The sequence below is a fragment of the Macrotis lagotis genome, chromosome 5, assembly GCF_037893015.1.
Source record: "Macrotis lagotis isolate mMagLag1 chromosome 5, bilby.v1.9.chrom.fasta, whole genome shotgun sequence".
NCBI classification, from domain to species: domain Eukaryota; kingdom Metazoa; phylum Chordata; class Mammalia; order Peramelemorphia; family Peramelidae; genus Macrotis; species Macrotis lagotis.
The window spans coordinates 18,799,211-18,821,352 of NC_133662.1; the positions used below are offsets into that span (position 1 = coordinate 18,799,211).

Genomic DNA, 22,142 nt, shown 5'->3' on the forward strand with positions numbered 1-22,142 from the left:
ATATATATCCACAGTATATGCAATAATACATATCCATAGTCTTCTCTCCACTTCTTCCACATAGTAATTATTTTCTCTTCTCTGTGACTCAGCTTGGTAACTATCTTTCCATACTTTTCACCCCCATTTTGAAGTCTTGGTTATATTTTTTCCAGGTTCTGCTGACACTTTTCTATCAGTTCATTCCATGATTCTCTGCATTTCTCATTCTTGTTCTGTTACCATCTAATTCTATTACATTTATTTGCCACACTTTCCTTTGTCTTTTCTCAGTTGATGGCACCTACTTTGTTTCTATTCTTTAATACCACAAAGTATTATTGTGAATATTTTGACACATTTATATAGAGGTGGATATGCAATTTTGAGATTTTTTTTTTTTGCCCATTTTGACACCCTTGGCATGTATGTTAAGCAGTGAGATCTCAATCAAAGGTCCTGGAGATGTTTATACTTGAGCACAATCTCAAATTGTTCTTTCACCATTGTTGCATAAGTTCACGGCTTCACAAAATAGGGCATCAACCAGCCTGTCTTTCTGTAGCCCTTCTCACTTCGACCATTTTTATGTGTCCAGTTTTGCTGGAGAAGAGGGAAAAGCTGAGTATTATTTTAATTTCGATCTCTCATTGTTAGTAATTTAGAGCAAACTTGAGAACTATTTGACTACTTACCTGCTGGCCAAGGATCTTGGTCTTACAGATTTGTGTTCATTTCATACATATCTAGGATAATAGTTTATAATAGTTTTATATAATAGTTTATATAATAGTTTTATAATAGTTTTATATAATAGTTTATAATAACATTTATCAGAGACCTTTGATGCAAAAACATTTTCCCCATCAGCAATTGTATTAGCTCTTGATCTTATCATTCAAAAGCTCAGTTTCAGGTAATCAGAATTTTCTCCTCTGGATTTCTTCTAAGTCTTAACTAAGTCTTCTTCCCATTGGTCACAGTTATGAAATATACAACTATTTCCTGGACATTTAATACAAGTTTTTTAGATTTTTATGAAAGATAATCACTGAGTCTTACTCAAGATCCCCCCCCCCAAAAAATTAGTGTTATTTGGGATAAGTAGAAGGAAATAAAACTTTTTTAAATGACTGTCTCAGGGGCAGCTAAGTGGCACAGTGGATAGAGCACCAGCCCTGGAGTCAGGAATACCTGAGTTCAAATTTGGCCTCAGACACTTAATAATTCCCTAGCAGTGTGGCCTTCGGCAAGCCACTTAACCCCATTGCCTTGCAAAAAAAAAAACCCTAAAAAAATGACTATCCCATTTTCCCATAATGTTTAGTAGGAAATGCTTTATAAATTAGTGCTTTTCATGCAAAGACTGGGGCAATCTAGAACTTAGTTTTTCCTAATGTGATTTATGAGAGTTCATTCTTGACCAGCATAGGTGGTTATCTGGGCCTCCTCTGCTGTGCATCCTTAATTGGGCACTTCTTTGGTGAGTGCTGTCAAGCTACAGCAAGAAGTAAGAACTGGGGCAGTGTGTGGAGAAAGGCAACTCCCTAAAGGTCTTGGGTGGGGGAAAATGAGACATTCAAGATAGTTCAGCTACTTTTCCTTTTTCTACAAAATCTCTTACCTCTGAGTGATGTTTCTGTTTTCAGGTTCCCATAGATTCTAATCCATTGCAATGTTTATCTTATCACCATAAACAGACATTTGGAAGGATACAGACATTTGTTATTACTAGAAGGATCCAGGCTGCCACTTTTTTTTTTTGGACAGATATGAAACTTATGTATCAAGTCTTCATTTTTGGGAAATATCCTTTTAAAAAAATCTTAAGAGAGGGGGTAGCTAGGTGGCGCAGTGGATAAAGTACTGGCCCTGGAGTCAGGAGGACCTGAGTTCAAATGTGGCCTCAGACACTTGAATTTTTATTACCCATGTGACCTTGGGCAAGTTACTTAACCCCATTACTTTAAATAAAATTTTAAAAAAAGTCTTAGGAGTTTAGGGATATAAGGTAACTAACATAGGACAAATTAGTAAATCACACATGGAAGGAACGAAGTGATTGTTCACGTGAATCCTAATTTTTTTTTTTTTTTGGTTTCTTTGTGATCTGTTCATATCCAAGGGAATTGCCTCTGCCATATTCTTTGTTGAGAAAGCAATAGACCATAGTTTCATGACTCCAGTGTTTTCCTCTGATACATTGTCTAGCAATGAATGCCCTTTGACTATTGATCATATATCTAGTTCTGGAAGAGATCTCTTGAGGCTGACTGGTCTAAACCCTTTATTTTCTAGATGAGTAGGGTGAGGCCCTATAAAATGAGAGAAGTCACAAGAGTGAGCATTACTTAGGTGCCTTCTGTGTGGCAAGTACTAAATTTGGGGCATTTGAAGAGTCAGGAGTTAGCCCTTTCTTTGAAGGAGCTCACAGTTTAAAAGTCAAACAGGATTTTAATTTTGTTCCTATAGATACTAGGGAACCACTGGAGCTTATTGAATAGGACAATAACCTGGTCAGCTGCTCTTTAGAAAGAATACTTTGTCATCTGAGTAGAGAATGACCTCAGGTGGGGAGAGACTGAGGCAGGGAGACTCCTCCACAGGCTATTGTAATAGATCTGGGGTGAGGTGATGAGTGGCTGGGTAAGGCTCCCTACCATTGTAGTGTTAAGAGGACAGAAGAGGGCATAAAAGTTTGATAGTTTAGGATTTGTACAGTGTTAGGGAATTCATCCATAAATAAAATGTTTTTTGGAGATTTTTTTTTTTAGATTTTTCATGGCAATGGGGTTAAGTGGCTTGCCCAAGGCCACACGGCTAGGTAATTATTAAGTGTCTGAGGTCAAATTTGAACCCAGGTACTCCTGACTCCAAGGCCCATGCTCTATACAGTGTGCCACCTAGCCTCCCCCTTTTTGGAGATTTCAATGATACTGTATTTCCTTCTAATTTGGTTTCTTATCTTGGGAATGTCAAAAGTTTTTCTCTTGATATGACCATTCCATGAGTTTTTTTAAGTTGAATGAGGTTAACAGAAAACAGCTTACAGGAGTCAGCCAGATATTCAGGTGAAAAAGCAAAATGAAAGAAAAGTAAAGGCTTCTTATACTGTTTTCCATTTTTTAATTATAGAGAAGACTCAAAGACTAAAATATCAGACAATTAGGCAAACACAATTTATTGGAAACATTAATCATCACCAATATCAAATAAAAAGATTTCCTTCATCCAAATTGCTTTTCATAACCCATTACATAACTTGCCCCATATAGTCTCTTATCCTTGAATACATTTTCTTTTGGAAATTCTGTACTATGCTTCATTTCCAATGCAGCTGTGGACAGCACTTCTCCAAGATATACATTCCTGTTTTTAAGTCACTTGCAGAATTTCCCTAGATAATGTTGCTAAAACCTGCAAGTGATAAGGCCTCATACAATTTAGTAGAGGTTCAAATAGAACCTCTTTGGACTCCCAGCAACTTGTTCATGTGGTGAAAACCAATTCATGACTTATAGAACTAATCTTATTAACAGAGCTATATGAAAAATATCAAATATCAAAAATATCAAACTGTCACCTGAGACTCGAGAATTTTACTTGTAATATGTACTTGTATTTTCTCTTTTTTACCTGAACCCTATACCTGATGTGGACAATGCCATCCACAGGTTTGAAGGAAGAACTTTTAAAAGTATCCATGAAGTCTCTCTCCACTCCCCTACCCTTGGTTTGCTAAGCACTCAAGGCTCAGTTGCCTGGGGGCTCCTGCTTAAAGACTCCTGCTTCCAGTTCCTGGATCTGGGCTGCTATGGCCAGTTCTCTGCTTTCTGAGGGCCCTGAGGGCTGGGCTTCACATGCTTGCTCTGGCTGAGGACCCCTTGCTTGTCTTCCAAGTTGTGCCTTGTGCTCCCCTGGGGTGTAGGTCAGGAAACTGCCCCCACTGCTGTGAGCTGGTTCCCAGGTGCCCTGGGGCTGCCTCTGGGAGGCTGAAGTTCCTTCACTCTGGCCGGCCACCCCTCCAATCCCATGGAGTGTGCCTTTTCTGCTATTTTCCAGGTTACCTTGGTCTGGATAACTGCCTCACTGGATCCCTCTATGGGGTCTGTCTCTCAAAAATTTAGAGTCCTTATTTTGTGAATTTTGTAATATTATATAGAGAGAGCACTTAAGGGAGGATCTTCTGTCACCGTCTTGGCTCCACCCCACAGTCTTTCATTTTTTAATGGACAAGAAAAGAGTTAATAGGTGGTTTTAAAGAACAAGATAAATTTTAGCTGAAGACAGCAAATGCATTGCTTTTGCTTTTAGATTTCACTGATATTTTCAAACTAGTTTCAGTTTCTTCTTTTTTCAGTTAGTGAAAATTATCTTCCTTCATTGCACTTAAACAATATATCTCACCCTTTATGGAATAAGTGATCAAAAGTAAGTGCTATTTCAATGTAAAGTTCATGAAGTTTTATTCTTATTATTCCTTAAAAGAAATTCTGTAGAGTGGTGTCCAGAAACTCATTAAAATATTACAGCATTTATTAAATACAACACAATTTGGTTTGAATTCACAGTATGGAATCTACACATCACTTACAAATTTAGTCCTTAATTTGCCACATAAATTTCTCCAGACTGGGGGAGAGGAGAGATTTCCTTATCTCTTTTTAACATTTTTTTAAAATTTATTTTAGGCTATGGGCTTAAGTGACTTGCCCAAGGTCACACAGCTAGACCATTATTATTAAGTGTCTGAGTCTGAATGTAAACTCAGTTACTCCTGCCTCCAGGGCCAGTACTCTATCCAATGTGCCACCTGCATGCCCCTTCCTTATCTTTTATCTTCAACTTTTAGCTGTCTCCTCTTATTGACTTGAGATGGGGGGGCAGAGAGGGAGACAGAATGAGAGAGACAGAATGACAGACTTTTTTTTTAAGGTTTCAAACTTTCACACAAAAGTTTTCATTCTTTGCTCTCCTTTGGTTGATCAGGCCACAGGAAATGTCAACTTGGCTTTACTAAGCTATAAAACACAGATAATTCTTAAAAATGAAAATCCTAACACTTCAAGTTTCTGCAGCAAACTAGTGTGGTCATTTTGTCCTGAAAAATACCAGATTGGTCATATTTTTCCCAGAAAAATACCACATCAACCAATTTTTTAACGTCTTCTTTTTTTTTAATTCTGGTTTTGATAACTTTAACACATTAACATTTCAAATATAGAAAAAATGTCATACACAGTCAACAGATTCACATGGAATATCAGCATATATATTTATATGAAATATATATGAACTATCAAAGAACTTTTAAATTTTAAATAAATAAATAAATAAATAAATAACCTGACCTCTGAAAATTTAGAACCAAAAGTGGAAGACACATTAACTCTCCAAGTTGCTCAAGTAAGCAAAAAGCCCCAAAAGAGAAATCTTGTTGATTTCAATAGTGATGGAAAGAAAAGAATTTTTGCCTAAATCAGGGTCCTCCACCAAGATCCTAAATCTTATTTTCTGTTTCTTAAACCCACAATTGATTTTTCCTGCAAATAAAAACAAACAATGGCAACAAAAAATCCGAAAAACCAAACCATTGTCTTTCAAACTCATGTACCAATTATATCTGAAAAAAATGAAATCAGACCAATTCTCATTATACAGTGCTGAAGTACTCAGTCATTGTTTCTGGGACAATCCAGGATATAATCCCAAATATTAGTCCTGTTACTAAGAAACAAATTCTTTAAGTACATGGAAAGTATGTGTTCTTGTCAATGTATTTAGCCTGCGACATTTAGTCATCATAAAACAGATATGACTAGAAGTCCTATTGTTTTGAGAGTCAAGATATTGTGCAGTTCACTTTCTTTGCTAAAGAAATCCCATAAGGTACCTTTCACTGTCTAGAGCCAGTCCAAACATGGTGAAATTTCCTTTTCAGGATAGAGGCAGAGTGAGAGGATCCATGGGAGGCCCTTTTCGATATAAATCACAGAATCTCTTACCTGCTTAGTTGTGACCACATTTCTACATGATAATTCTGCCCCATTTCAAATCCAACAAAAGATTCCCATTCTCATTGCCATGACTCTCATTGTCATAAACATCAGGGGGCAGGAATTATCTAAAGTTAATGAGAGGCAGAGCCAAGAAAGCAGAGCAAAGTCAGGGACTTGAAAGGTCTCTTCCCCCAAACCACTCCAATACCTTTAAATAATGACTCTAAATAAATTCTAGAGTGGCAAAACTCACAAAAAGACTGAGTGAAACAGTTTTCCAGTTCTAGACAACTTGGAAATTGAGCTGGTAAGAATCTGCTGCACCAGGGTGAGGAGGAGTACAGAGCAGCCTCAGCAGCACAGACCAGGATTGGTCCTTGGGAGTCACTAATTCGTCAGAGGCAACTGCTTTTCAGTCCTTGGGTGATAAGGGAGTCAGGGGTGTCTTTGCTATCACTGAGTCAGGACTCTATGACTTTGCTCATACTCAAATCTGGGTCTCAGTCTTGGGTTCCAGTCCCAGGAAGAGGAGCAGCAGCACAACAGAGCTTACTGCCCTTGGAGCAGGGAAGACCCTCTTCATAGTTCCAGGGCAGAAAGGAGTGCTTGTGGTCACTTATGGACCAGAACAAAGATTAGGAAAGTAGTCAAAAGTTCTCCTTTCATCATAAACTCTTGGAAGAATTGAACATTTATAGGTTCATAGAAGAATCTCTGATAACAGCAGTTAAAAGTACCCAACAGCTTGGGACAGGGTCCTCTACCCTGGAAGGCGAGCCCCACTTAGCAAAGATTTAAAATTAAACCATAGGGGAGGAAATGAGAAAACAACAAAAGAAAAAAATCTGAACATTGACAGTTACCTGATCAAAATAAATACTTTGAAGGAGATACCAAAATGGAAGTGTCTACATCCAAAGCTTCCAAGAAAAATATGAATTGGTTTCAGGACATGGAAAATCTCAAAAAGGATGTCGAAAATCAAATAAAAGATTAGAAAAATATAGAGAAGAGAAATGAGAGTGATATGGAAAATTCATGAAAACTAAGTCAGCAGCCTAATGAAGGAGATACAAAAAAATACTGAAGAAAATAGCATCTTAAAAATCAAACTGGGGGAGAGGGATTCCGGGCCGGGCGGGGCGAGGCTAGGGGAGGCCAGTTCCTGGACGCCGGAGCGTGCAGTTCCAGGGTCCTCCCGGGCCGCTCCCGGCCCGCCCCCCGGCCCGGCCCCGGCCCCGGCCGCAGCGGGCAGCCCCGGCGCCCCCGGCTTCCTCCACCCCCGCCCCCGTCGGGGTCCTTACCCGAAGCTCATTGGGCTTTCATGGAATGGAAATGCTAATTCCCCCTCTCCCCGGCCCAGAGGATCCCGGGATTGTCCCAGACCCTGCCGGGATGATGACAATTCAGAAGAAGGTCTCCACACTATTCATTCAGGACAGCATGAATATGCATTCAGCTTTGAGCTTCCACAGACTCACCCCAAGCAGGCACAAAAGAAAAGACTCTGTGTTGCTGGTTCTGTACCTTAGGCCCAATATCCCTAAGTGCCAAAATTGAAAGGAAGGGCTATACCCCAGGTGAATCAATTCAGATATTTGCTGAAATTGAGAACTGCTCTTCCCGAATGGTGGTGCCAAAGGCAGCCATTTACCAAACACAGGCCTTTTATGCCGAAGGGAAAATGAAGGAAGTAAAACAACTTGTGCCCAATTTAAGAGGGGAATCCTTGTCATCTGGAAAGGACAGAAACCTGGAATGGGAGACTACTGAAAATTCCACCAGTTTCCTCTTCTATTTTGGATTGTAGCATAATTCGAGTGGAATATTCACTAATGGTTTATGTGGATATTCCTGGAGCCACGGACTTATTTCTTAATTTGCCACTCGTCATCGGTACTATTCCTCTACATTCATTTGGTAGCAGAACCTCCAGTGTCAGCAGCCAGTGTAGCATAAATATGAACTGGCTCGGTCTATCCCTGCCTGAAAGACCTGAAGAACTTGCTGTTCGAATTGTGTGTATCTTTACCCTTTAGCACCGCCCAGCTATGCTGAAGTTATGACACAGGAGCAGAGGCAGAGCCATCTCTTGCCCAAGAGTGCCTATGACGATTTTGAGCGGGCTCTCCAAGGACCACTCTGCATATATTCAGGAGTTCCAGTTTCTGCCACCACCTCTTTATTCAGAGATCGATCCCAATCCAGATCAACAAACAGATGACAGACCATCCTGCCCCTCTCGTTGAAGGAAAGCTTGATTGACAGAAGTTGACCTTGGTTCGGAACTGTATCTCTCTTCCCTGCTGTGGATAGAGGAAGTATCTTGGAGACGCGTTTTCAGAGGAAGTGGTATTACTCTTGCCCAGAAAATGGCAAATACTTGAAAGCACCAGTGATCATGCTTTTGAAGCCTTATAGCAACATCACAGGACTGCTCCCACACGCTCGAAGATGTGAGCTTTTTTTCCCTTTAAACTGGCACATACATGGAGCAGGCTTATTCTAGCCTATGATCTCAAGACACCACGTTGTAAAAGAGGGAAACTTTCCTCTTTTGATTTGAAAATTTGCACATGCTCAATGCTTAACATTGTGCAGTTCAGTGTCACTACAGCTTCCCCCCCCCCCCATTTATGCCGGACTCTTGATGCTCCTTTAAAACTTGCTTGTGGTCAGCACAACAAGGAGCAAAAAGAAAGCTTTGGAAAAAAAAAAGCTTTATTATGACAAATGCACTGACATTTTTTTTAATTTAATGTAGCCTGGACTTTACCTGTGTAGCACATGCTCAGAACTGTCCTTCTAGGCTGACCATGTATCACCTCTTCAGCTTGGATCCAATTGTGGACTTATTTACAAACATCAAATGCCTTCAAGCCAATCCTTTTTGCTGTATGTTTTGCAGCCTACTGTAGCAGATAAGCAAACACCATTGTGGGGGGGAAAAAAAGATGAGAAAACTCATGAGACTGTCAAGATTGTATAACCTTCTTGTTTTATTTTAAGAATGTGTTGCCTTTCTACTATTACAGCAAAGCAGCATTTTGTTACAGACTGCCTAAAAATCACTTAATCTCAGGTGAAGACATCACTTGCCAACTGTTGGAATGCTATTTGTGTTTTATTGCACTGTTGAATTTTTTTTTGTTGGTGTTGTTTTTTGTTTCTTTTTTGTTGTTTTGTTTATTTGGTCGATTTAGGGGGAGGGAGATTTGGAAAAGGGACATACACAAAAGTTAAAAAACCCACCCACATTCCCTTTTTATCATTATACATGGAAGAAGAAATTAACAAGAGCTGAAAATGGAATAATAAAGGCAGTATCAGCAGGCACCAGCTAAGGGTTCAATTAGGGATATTGCTCTTACGAACTGTCTTTGACTGTCCAAACAGTATGAAAGTATCTTAGCCACTAGAGATAGGAGAAGGGAAAGTAAATTTATTTTTATACATAGTACCTGAATCACCAAAAAATGAATATATGTTTTAAGTCTTTGCTCTGGTAGAAAGTCTATTTTAAAAAGTGTGAGAAAATACTGTTAGGCCAAAAGGGCTCGGTTTATACTTTTTGCATTATGTATGGTCTGTTGAGGTTTTGATAGGGCATGAAGGTTTGTTGTTTTTTTTCCCAATATACAAACTGATCAAACAAGCAAACAAAACCCACCAAAATGACCAGCAAAAGCAGTAATTGCTGGTAGAATTATCTGTTTCTGAAAGTAATTTTTCCATGAACTGAGGACTCTATACCAGCAATAAATTTTTTTTAGAAGTCAGTTTTATGTTAAGACAAAACTTCAAAGGACCTGTCGAAAGAGAGCTTCCATCCTCTATAAACAAGGAACAGTGATCAAATCAATAGCATAATTTATTGAAGACAATTCTGGTTAGCTCTCTTAATACATATACCAGCATTTGTAAAATAATTGATAACATTACATTCTCAGAATATGTATAAACTTTCCATTTCAGAAAGAATTTAATAATAAATTTTTACTACCAAAAATCAACATTTTTTTTTGATGGGTGTGTGTTATAGCTATCTTACCTTGTAATCCATGACTTAGTAAAGTGGCTATAAACCTTAGAGACTCTGGTATGGTGCTTGACCTGGTTAAACACTGTCTTAAAATTTCATACAAAAAAAATAGGCTTTTCCATAAGTGGCCTTTAAGAAAACATGGAAGACAATTCATATTTGAAAAATGCTGACAGGGTGAAGAAAGCCCAGCATAAAAATGAATCATGTTTTAAGTGATTCAGTTAAAGGGTTTTCCAGTAAGAAAAACTAATACTAGATAACAAGGAAATGGGGGGTTAAATTTTTTTATTCTTGTTAAATAATTTTGTGAATGTCCCCCCCCCCCAAAAAAAAGTTGGTGTATTATTTGGCATAAAGAGCATTTGGTGGTATTATTTTGGTTTTGTTTTAACTTTTTTTTGTTGGGGGGAGGGGTTGTAAGATGACCCCCTTTTTCTTCCTCTTCTGTCTCACTAGGGAACAATTACTGATATGCATAGCATTGGAATACTTAACATGATGTAATCCTTAAATTACACAGAGAGCAGGGATGACCAATAGGAATTGGCGCCAGACCACATAAAGAAATGTGATCACTTTAAATTTTGAAAACTATATCAAAGTTTTTTTTGGTTTTGTTTTTCCATGAAAGTATTTCTATACTCTGTTGTTTAGAGGCATTACTTTACTATATTATTTCCTAGGTATTGGTCAGTTCCTGACATAAAGCATTATATTCATAAATGTATTCCAGTGTTTTGAGATTCCTGATTTTCCAATTAGGAAAGACAAGTTAAATCCAAAATGTTAAAAAAAAACAAAGTGCAATATTAAATGTTTGCTTTATAGAATATATTCTATGGTCATTTGCACTTTTTTCCTTTCCCTTTTTTTTATTTTGGTGCTGAACATGTCCTTGTAGGCTCTATTTTAAGAATACATGGGGATACATGCTCTTCCTTGTGGAAAATAAAGTTTTTGTTTTGGGTTTTTTTTTAAAAAAAAATCAAACTGAGCTTCTGGCCAAGGTGGCGGAGAGAAGACAGGCATAGTTCTAAAGTCTCCTGATCTTTTCCCCATCTATCACATGAAACAAACCTCTTAAAAGAAATATGACCCACAAAACCTAGAAAGAAAAGCCAGGAGAAAGAACATCTACCTCAGGATTGGTCTCCCACAGCAGCTTTGGCCAAATTCGGGTGGGTGAGTCTGGGCTCAGAGGGAGGATCAGCCCCAGATCAGCTAGATTAAAAGCTGAATTGGAACCGAGAGTCTGAGGTCCGGAGAGCTGGACCTGCTGGATCAGCAGTGGGGCTGGAGGACAGGGGCTTGGGTCTGTGGGGAAGAAGAGGCGCTGGTGTTAGTGCTATTCCCCTGGAGCTCGGGGACCAGGCTGCGGGGAGAGTTCTGGGGGAGGAGAGCTGCAGACACCATCCCTAGGCTCCTCAGGTCTGAGAAACTCTGAGTGCATGCCTCCATTGCATAGAGGCCTCTCCCTAAACAAACAAATGCAAACTACTTCTGCCTCAGGCCCAGGTGTGTGAGCAGAAGAACCAGCCCAGCTGAGGAATGACCTCAGGCCAGGGGAAAGCCCACCATGGATTGAAGGCAAAAGAATTCAATGGTTCGAATTCCTCCCTTGGGGTAAAGGGAGAAGGCCTCTCAACCAAGGTCACAGACACTCCAGAGAGGTCAACCAGCACCTCCTACTGGCCAGCCAGAGAAACTGCACTCAGTAAAGTCTTTAGAGATCCCAAGCCCAGGTGAACCACCCCCCCCACAACTCATGGTCTTAGCAGAATGAAGAAGGGTCAGCGGAAAGGTGGATCCATAGAAAAATTCCTGGAAGGGAAAGACCCCAACTCAGAGAGACCTGGAACATCTGAGGAGAATACAATCTGGTCTCCAGCACAGAAAGATTTCCTTGAAGAAATATGGAAGGAGCTTAAAAATTTGGGAGAGACAATTAATACCTTGCAACAAGAAAACAAAACCTTAGAAAGTACAATTGTACAAACACAAAAGGAGAATAAATCTCTCAGATCATCAATTGGACAGTTACAAAATGAGAATAATTCTCTCAGATCCTCAAATGAGCTAATGCAAAAAGAAATTAATTCTCTCAAAACCTCAATTGGTCAAATTGAAAGCTCTTTCAAAAGTAGAATTGACCAATTGGAAAAGGAGTTGCAAAAGGTTAATGAAGAAAACTCATCCCCCCAAAAAATAATGGAGTCTACAGAAACTAATGACTCCATGAGACAGCAAGAGTCAGTTAAACAAAATCAAAAAATAGAAAAAATAGAAGCAAATGTAAAATACCTCATCAACAAAACCACTGACCTTCAGAATAGATCTAGGAAGGGCAACCTGAAAATTATAGGACTTCCTGAAAACATTGAAGAGAAAAAAAGCCTGGACTTAATATTACAGGATCTAGTGATGGAAAACTGCCCTGATATCATGCAATCAGAGGGCAAAGTAGTTATTGAAAGAGTACATCGATCCCCACCAGAAAAAGATCCTAAAATGAAAACACCAAGGAATGCTGTGGCCAAACTGCATAACTATCAGAGAAAAGAGAAAATCCTGAAAGCAGCCAGAAAGAAACAATTTAAATATCAAGGAGCCACAGTAAGGATCATGCAGGACCTGGATGCATCAACTTTAAGGGATCGAAGGGCCTGGAACAAGATATTTCGAAGAGCACTGGAGCTTGGAATGCAGCCAAGAATCTACTTTCCTGCAAAGCTGAGCCTTGTGTTCCAGGGAAAAAGATGGACATTTAACGAAATGGAAGAATTAAAAAAATTTCTGATGAAAAGGTCAGAGATAAACAGAAAATTTGGACATCAAACAGGAGGTTCAAGAGACACATGAAAAGGTAAAAAAAAGGGGGGGGCAGTAAAAGAAAAAAAATGCAACCAGTAAGTTGAAACTGGCTATATCCCAGCACAGGGAAAAAAAAATTCTCATAAACCTTGAGAAAGGTAACTCTAACAGAGAGAATATACCTAGCCAGAAATGATGGACATTCATGACCTATCCATGAGACTACTATCTAATGGGATGTAACTGGCTTTAACCCCACTTGGGAGAAAGAGTCTATTAACTCTCAGGAATTTTGACTCTATTCAATAGAATATACAGAACTAGAAGGGACAGACACTCAGAATTTTCTATGACCTAGATAGAATAATCTAAAAATGGGCACAGGAAAGAGACGGGAGGAGGGAGGGGACTGAATGCGGTAAATCTCATTACGCTAAGAGGTACAAAAAACCTATGGTAATAGTGGGGAAGAAGGGAGCAGAGGAGAAACACCTGAATCTTCTTCTCATCAGACTTGGCTTAAAGTCAACCTACACATACTCAGTTAACTTATAAAACATTTAACCTTTCAAATATTAAAAGGGGGAAAGGGGAAGGGGGGATGGAGGAAAGGGAAGGGGAGTGGGGGAAATAAGAGGGAAATAACAAAAGGAAGGAAAGGGAAAAGGGAAAAAGGGAAAGGGGAAAGAAAGGGGAAGGTGTGATATAGGAGGGCAAACACACTGAAGGGGCTGAAGGGGGTGGTTTTCAGAAACAAAAGACTGAGGAATATGGATAAAAGGGGGAGAAAGGGGGAAAATACAAACAGAGGGAAGATAGCAGGGAGGGCAATAAAGAATTAGTAATCATAACCTTGAATGTGAATGGGATGAACTCTCCCTTAAAATGTAAGCAAATAGCAGAGTGGATTAAAAACCAGAATCCTACAATATGCTGCTTACAAGAAACTCATTTGAAGCAGAGAGATACATATAGAGTAAAGGTAAAAGGTTGGAGAAAAATATATTTTGCTTCAGCTGAACTAAAAAAAGCAGGGGTAGCAATCCTTATCTCAGACAAAGCAGCAGCAAAAAGAGATATCGTTAAAAGAGATAAGGAAGGAAACTTTATCCTCCTGAAAGGTACCATAGACAATAAAGTCATTTCAGTATTGGATATATATGCACCCAGTGCGACAGCACCCAGATTCTTAGAGGATAAGCTGAAGGAACTACAGGAAGACATAGACAGCTGTTAGTATACTCAATTATATCAACAACAAACCTATCAGAAATCATATGATCATATCAATAGATGCTGAAAAAGCTTTTGACAAAATACAGCATCCATTCCTATTAAAAACACTAGAGAGTGTAGGAATAAATGGACTGTTCCTCAAAATAATTAGCAGTATCTATCTGAAATGATCAACAAGCATTATACTCAATGGAGAGAGGCTAGAGGCATTCCCAATAAGATCAGGGGTGAAACAAGGGTGCCCATTATCACCACTACTATTCAATATTGTATGAGAAATGTTAGCATCAGCAATTAGAGAAGAAAAAGAAGCTGAAGGAATTAGAATTGGGAAGGAAGAGACAAAATCTCACTCTTCACAGATGACATGATGGTCTACCTAGAGAATCCCAAGAAGTCATCTAAAATACTACTGGAAACAATTAGCAATTTTAGCAAAGTTGCAGGTTATAAAATAAACCCCCATAAATCCTCAACTTTTCTATATATGTCTAGCAAGAAACAGCAGGAAGAGTTAGAAAGAGAAATCCCATTCAAAGTAACCTCAGACAATATAAAATATTTGGGAGTCTATTTGCCAAGACAGACTCAAAATCTTTTTTGAAAACAATTATAAAACACTTCTCACACAAATTAAATCAGATTGAAATAACTGGGCAAATGTCAACTGCTCATGGATAGGTAGAGCTAATATAATAAAAATGACAATTCTACCAAAACTAAACTATCTGTTTAGTGCCCTACCAATCAAAATTGCAAAGAATTACTTTAATGAGTTAGAAAAAATTGTAAGTAAATTCATATGGAGAAATAAAAAGTCAAGAATTGCCAGGGATTTAATGAAACAAAATGCAAAAGAAGGTGGCTTAGCCCTACCCGATCTAAAATTATATTATAAAGCATCAGTCATCAAATCTGTTTGGTGTTGGCTAAGAAATAGAGTGGTGGATGAGTGGAATAGACTAGGTTTAAAAGCAGGAGACGATTATAGTAATCTGCTGTGTGATAAACCCAAAGAGTCTGGTGATTGGGATAAAAACTCCCTCTTTGATAAAAATTGCGGGGATAATTGGAAGTTAGTATGGAAGAAACTTAGATTAGACCAACACCTCACACCCTTTACCAAGATAAGATCCAAATGGTTACAGGACTCAGACATAAAAAAACAATACTATAAGCAAATTAGAAGATCAAGGACTACTCTACCTGTCAGATCTATGGAAAGTGGAACAGTTTATGACTAATGAAGAGTTGGAGAACATCACCAAAAACCAATTAGATGATTTCTATTACATTAAATTAAAAAGCTTTTGCACAGATAAAAGTACTGTAACCAAGATCAAAAGAAATGTAGTAAATTGGGAACCAATCTTTACAACTAATGATTCTGACAAAGGACTCATTTCTAAAATATACAGAGAACTGAGTCATATTTTTAAAACAAAAAGCCATTCCCCAATTGACAAATGGTCAAAGGATATGCAAAGGCAATTTACAGATTAGGAGATAAAAGCAATCCATAGCCATATGAGAATTTCCTCTAAATCATTAATTATTAGAGAAATGCAAATTAAAGCTTCTCTGAGGTACCACCTCACACCTCTCAGATTGGCCAGTATGGCCAGGAAGGATAATGATCATTGTTGGAAGGGATGTGGGAAACCTGGGACACTATTACACTGTTGGTGGAGCTGTGAACTCATCCAACCCTTCTGGAGAGCTATTTGGAACTATGCCCAAAGGGCAACAAAAATATGCATACCCTTTGGCCCAGCAATACCACTACTGGGTGTATACCGTGAAGAGATGAGGAAAAAGGGTAAAAACATTACTTGTACAAAAGTATTTATAGCAGCCCTATTTGTGGTGGAAAAGAGTTGGAAATCCAGTAAATGTCCTTCAATTGGGGAATGGCTTAGCAAACTGTGGTATATGTATGTCATGGAACACTATTATTCTATTAGAAACCAGGAGGGATGGGATTTCAGGGAAACCTGGAGGGATTTGCATGAACTGATGCTGAGTGAGATAAGTAGGCCCAGAAAAACAGTGTACACCCTAACAGCAACTTGGGAGTGATGTTCAACCTTGAAGGAATCCATCAGCACAACAATTGGGAACAATTTTTGGCTGTCTGCAAAGGAGAGTACCATCTGTATCCAGATAAGGAGCTGTGGAGTTTGAACAAAGTGCAAGGACTATTCCCTTTAATTTAGAAAAAAACCAGATAGCTTATTGTCTGATCTTGTTACCTCTCAGACTTCTCTTTAAGGATATGCTTTCTCTCTCATCACACCCAATTTGCATCAAGGTACAACATGGAAACAAAGTAAAGACTGACAGAGTGCTGTCTGTGGGGGTGGGGTGGGGGGAGGGAAGCAAGATTGGGGGAAATTTGTAAAACTCAAATAATATCTTTAATAAAAATAAATTAAAAAAATCAAACTGACTCAAATGGAAAAAGAGGTTCAAAAATCCAATGAGGAGAATGCCTTTAAAAGCAGAACTAGCCAAATGTAAAAGGAGATACAAAATCTCACTGAAGAAAATAATTCCTTAAAATACAGAATAGAGCAAAGGGAAACTAATGAATTTGTGAGAAATGAAGAAACAATAAAATTAAACAAAAAGCCTGAAAAACTAGATGAACTTTTGAAATATCCCACTGGAAATGCAACTGACTTGCAAAACAGTTCCAGGAGAGATAGTTTAAAAATTACTGAATTATTTGAAAACCATGATCAAAAAGGAGAGCCTTCATGAAATTATCAAAGAAAACTGCCCCAGAGGGGCAGAGGGTAAAGTAGAAACTGAAAGAATTCACTGATCACCTCCTGAAAGAGATCCCCGAAATGAAAACTGCCAGGAAGATTAGAGCCAAATTTCAGAGTTCCCTGGTCAAGGAAAAAATATTGCAATAGCCATGAGTGGAATATTCCCAATAAAACCATTTTGGGTTAATATTCCTAGTGAAGTCTTCACAGGATTAAGAAATATTAAAGAAAGAGCAAACTATTATTCTTTTATTTTTGTTTTTTGCTTAGGTTTTTGCAAGGCAAACAGGGTTAAGTGGCTTGTCCAAGGCCACACAGCTAGGTAATTATTAAGTGTCTGAGACTGGATTTGAACCCAGGTATCCTGACTCTAGGGCTGGTGCTCTATCCACTGAGCCATCTAGCCGCCCCCAAACTATTATTCTTAAACTATTTCTACAAGAAAGTCCCTTGTATTCCAAACTCACCTAACTTTTAATAAGGCTAATGTTACTGCCTACTAGTAGGATAGTAGGCTTTTTCCCATGAAAAAAATCTTGCATTGCAAAGAAGCTCATAAGCCTCCTGTTTGATGAGAAGTAGACTTTTCCTAGACGTTGCATTCCAAGACAAGTTACATTACTTCAATAAGATAGTTATGATCCTAAACGTTATTCTCATCATCTGGATGATGAGGTATTCCTTTCTGAAAACCTTTCATTCCTTTCTTTGTTGCTGGGGTAGATTTTCGTGAGTAGAATGTAACTCTGAAGACTAATCAATGAATCAACAGAGAGAGAGGATAGAGAGGAAGAAGGGATCACACTAGGCCATATAATCTTGCTTGACTGTCAATTTGGGGAAGCTCCTTGATCTTCACTACCTTTGTGAGACTTAGAGTGTGCCCTTTTCTCGAGAAAAGCCAAAATAAATTTTTTTTCTTTTTTTTTGCTCAATGGAGTCTCTCTCTGCTTTTTAAGTGGATTTTTTATCCCACAAAGCCAGAAAGAACTAATTCAATTATCAAAGAGCCACAGTTAGGATAACACAAATTTTTATCAGTTTCTACATTGAGGGATTGAAGGGCTTCAGGTGTGATATTCTGGAAAGTAAATTAATGAGAGATTTATTGATTTTTTATACTCAGAAGCCAGAATGCATATACATTGATCAAATACATGTAATCATGTAGCTTATTTGAAGAAACATAAGAGTCTCTTATTCAATCCCAATATTTATGTCTTTTATCAAACATCTCTGGTTGATTGACATATATATATATATGTGTATACATACATACATATATATATATATATATATATATATATATATATATATATATATATATGTTCAAGTCATTTTTCTTATCCTGAATACAATCTGTTGTTGAGGACATTCCAAAGATCTCCTGTACAAATAAATCCTTCAATTCATCAGCAACTCTGTTGCCTCCTTTTTCTGGTTTGCAATATTGTAAGTTGATGTGAATTATTTTCTCTTGTTCTATTTTAGTTATATACAATATTTTAATCTTCATTTTTTTGTTTTTTTCTCCAAGGCAATGGGGCTAAGTCACTTGCCCAAGATCACACAGGTAGGTAGCTATCAAGTGCCTGAGGTTATATTTGAACTCAGGTCCTCCTGACTCTGGGACCAGTCCTCTATCTATTGAACCACCTAGTTGCCCCTAACCTTCATTCTTATTTACAGAATGGGGACATGATAGCAATTTCCATCCTCTCTCCATCTGGTCTTCTTCTTCATGGACCTGGAGAGAGGTTGTAATTATATGTCTTCTCTCTTGATACTGGAAGCCAGTAGAGTCCAGTTCTGCTTTCTTCAGAAATCCTACCTGCTTTGATGAGAATGTATGAGGATACAGGTGCAGAATATTTAGAAAATAAACTTTACCAATGAGGAGAGCATAAATGAGGAGAGTTACATAAAAATGTAGCTATGATAAGTGAATCTTAAGTTTGCCATATTGCTGATGAAGTCAAACATTCAGAATATTTAAGAACTCTTTTAAAAAAGTAGGGAACCAAACTCCTAAAAAACCCCAAACCAATGGTTATCTCCTTTAGGAAGTTAGGTTAGCAAAATATTTTGATAGACAATCTTTATTCAGAAAAAGAAAATGCAATGTTAAGAAAATGTGCAAATTATAAAAGGTTCTAGCATAATAAAAATATTAATAATCTAAAAAACTGAATGTGACCACAAATAAAAATAAAGCAAAATGAATCCAATATATAAAATGAAGGGAAAAGAAAATCTGAGACTTTCCCAGGTCACATCCATGTCGATAATTATCATCAAAGGAATTAGAAGAAAAAATGGGCAAAGAAAGAACAGAAGAAAATGATGATAAAGAATAATATCTTTTATTTATATACATTAATAAAATGAAAGTGTTTTTTAAAATCACAATACCACTGATAGAAATACAATTCACTACTGGAAAAGAGAATTCAAGAGAATTCAAGAAACAGCCAACCAACCAACCAACCCTTAAAAACTTCAAATATTTTCAAATATTTAGAGTTTTTAAAATCAAAAGTGATGAATCTAGTCAATAATACAAATCAAGAATAATTAAACATTTACTATGTATCAAACAGTCTGCTAAATGCTGGGGATACAGAGAGAACAAAAACATCCCTTGCTGTCAAGGAACTCACATTCTAATGGGGGAGAGACAATATACAAAATCAACTATATACAAACAAAACATATTCAAGTAAATGAGAGATGATTTCAGAGAAAAATACTACTAGCATGGGGAAGGGATAAGAGAGATTTCTTCCAGAAAGTCGAATCACACCTGAGTCATGAAGGAAGCCAGAGAAGCCAGAAGGCAGAGGAGAAGAAGGAGAGCATTTCAAGGAACAGAATCAAGAGATGGAGTGGCTTGTACAAAGACCAGAAAGAAAACAAATGGAACAAACGGTATGTAACAAACATAGAAAGATAGGAAGGGGCCAGGATTCTAAGGGCTTTAAAAGCCAAACAGTGGTATTCATTTAATTGTGGAGGTGATAAGAGAGCCATTGTAATTTACTGAAGTAAAGAGTGACATGGTGAGATTTATACTTTAGGATGATCAATTTGATAGAGGAGTAAAGGATTGACTAGAATGAGGAGAGAATTGAGGCAGGAAGATGAGTCAGAAGCCAGGGCCAATAGTCTAAGCAGGACAAATGAGAAGAGGAAAATAAGAGAAGAAAAGGGTGTTTATGCTATTGATATAATGACAATAATAAGCAACAGATTAGAAATATAAGTGAGAGTGAAGAACTGAGAATGACATCTAGGTTGTGACCTGGGTAACCAGGAGGATGATGGTACCCTAGTCAGTAATGGGAAAGTTAGGGAGAGGAGACAGTATGAGAAGAAAGATAATAAACTGAGGTTTGGATCTATTGAGTATCATTTATCTGTAGAACATTGATTTATAGATCAGAATTATGAGTCTAGAGGTCAGGAGAGAGATTTGGTCTGGATAAATAAATCTAAGAATGATCAACATAAAAGTGATAACTAATTTTGTAGGAGCTGAAAAGGCCACCAAACAGGGTAATATGGAGCGTAGAGAATTCAGGATAGTACCTTAGAAAACACCTGCAATTAGACGACATGACCTAAAAAAAGAGAGCCAGAAGAGAGAAGTGTCATGAAAACCTAGGACTCCAGAAGATTGACTGACAGTGCTAACGTATGCAGAGAGGTCAAGAAGAATGAGAATTGAGGGTGACTTTACCATTAGATTTGGTAAATAAGAAATTACTAATAATTTTAGGGAGAAAAGTTTCAACTAAATATTGAGGTCAGAAGCTAGAAATCAGGGCATTAAAAAAGAGACTAAGAGGAGGAGAAGAAGGGGAGGCCTTCATTAGAGAAAGCTTTCTCAATGAATTTTGCTGTGAACATATGGAAAGACAAGACAATATCTAGTGGGGAAAGATAGAGTTCTTATACTTGCAATCAGCAGAGAAGCAGTTACCAGACAGAGATTGAAGACTAATGAAAGTAGGTATGATAAATGGGAACATCTGCTGGACCTGACAGGAGAGCACAGGATCAAGAGGGCATGTAGTGGGGTTACTCATAACAAAAAGGGTCACCTCTTCATGTGGGATAGCTCAAGGGAGGCAAAAATAAGGAAAAATACCTGATTTATGTGTTGGTTAGAAGAGGAGATGAGGGAGCTCTCAACAAATAGATCCAGTGAACAGAACAGATGAGTAAAAGAATACTAGTAGCAAAACTTGATGAGACTATCTCAGATATAGCCAAGATTTAAAAAAAATATTAAAAATAGAACAGCTTAATTACAGAAGTTGGAAAAATCCACAAGAAAATATTGAAATCAAAAGAGATTGGAAATTCATGAAGAAATAGATATCACCAAGGTAAACTTAATAGAAACTTTAAAAGTAAAAAGACTCACCATTGACTCAGTGTACATCAAACAAAAGAGAATTGTATTGAGTCATAATTTTAGGGTTTCCTCAAAGGAAGGGACTCATAGATCTGAAGAAGTCCTACCACAAATACCTTTCCTGTATAGGAGGTTTGTGTGAATGCATTGTTTTCTACATCAGTATTAAGTGTGTTAATATGCATTTGTCTAAGTTTGACTCACTGGAAGTCCAGAACAAATATTTCTAGAATCTTCTTCCATCTTTCTCCAAGGAGATCCTTTCTTAAACATTTTAAAAAAGAACAAGACATGGATCTTGACCTCAAGGACCTACTAGATAAGTACATATATAAATAAATGCAAAGGAGAACAGAAAGTTTAAGCAGGAGGCTAACTATAAAAGACCAAGAGAATCAGAGAATGAAAGATCACTTTCACTTTCTTGATTGCAGAAATCTTGATGAAGTATTTTCCTTCTGAGCAAAGAGATCATCAAGAAGGGTTAAAAATACACATGTATAAAATATATTCATGGCAATTCTTTTTGTAGGGACAAGAATTGGAAATTGAGTGGATGCCTATCTACTGGGAAATGACTGAAAAAATTTTTATATGAATATGATAGAACACTATTGTTCTTTAAGAAATCATGAGGGACTTCAGAATAGTTTGGAAAGACTTGCATAAACTGATGCTCAGTGAAATGAGCAGCATCAGAAGAACATCATATACACTAACAGAAACTTTGGATGATTATTAACTACAATGGATTTGATCATTTCAGCAGTACAATAAACAAAGACAACTCTAAAAACTTGTGATAAAACATACCACTCTTATCCAGAGAAGGAACTGTGTATTTTAAATGCAGACCAATACTTACTATCTTTAATTTT

General features: G+C 37.6%; 1 pseudogene; it reads left to right on the plus strand.

Moving 5' to 3' along the window:
• The first annotated feature begins 7,375 nt into the window (after window positions 1-7,375).
• On the plus strand, window positions 7,376-8,574 carry LOC141489635 (arrestin domain-containing protein 3-like; annotated as a pseudogene).
• Window positions 8,575-22,142: the final 13,568 nt, after the last annotated feature.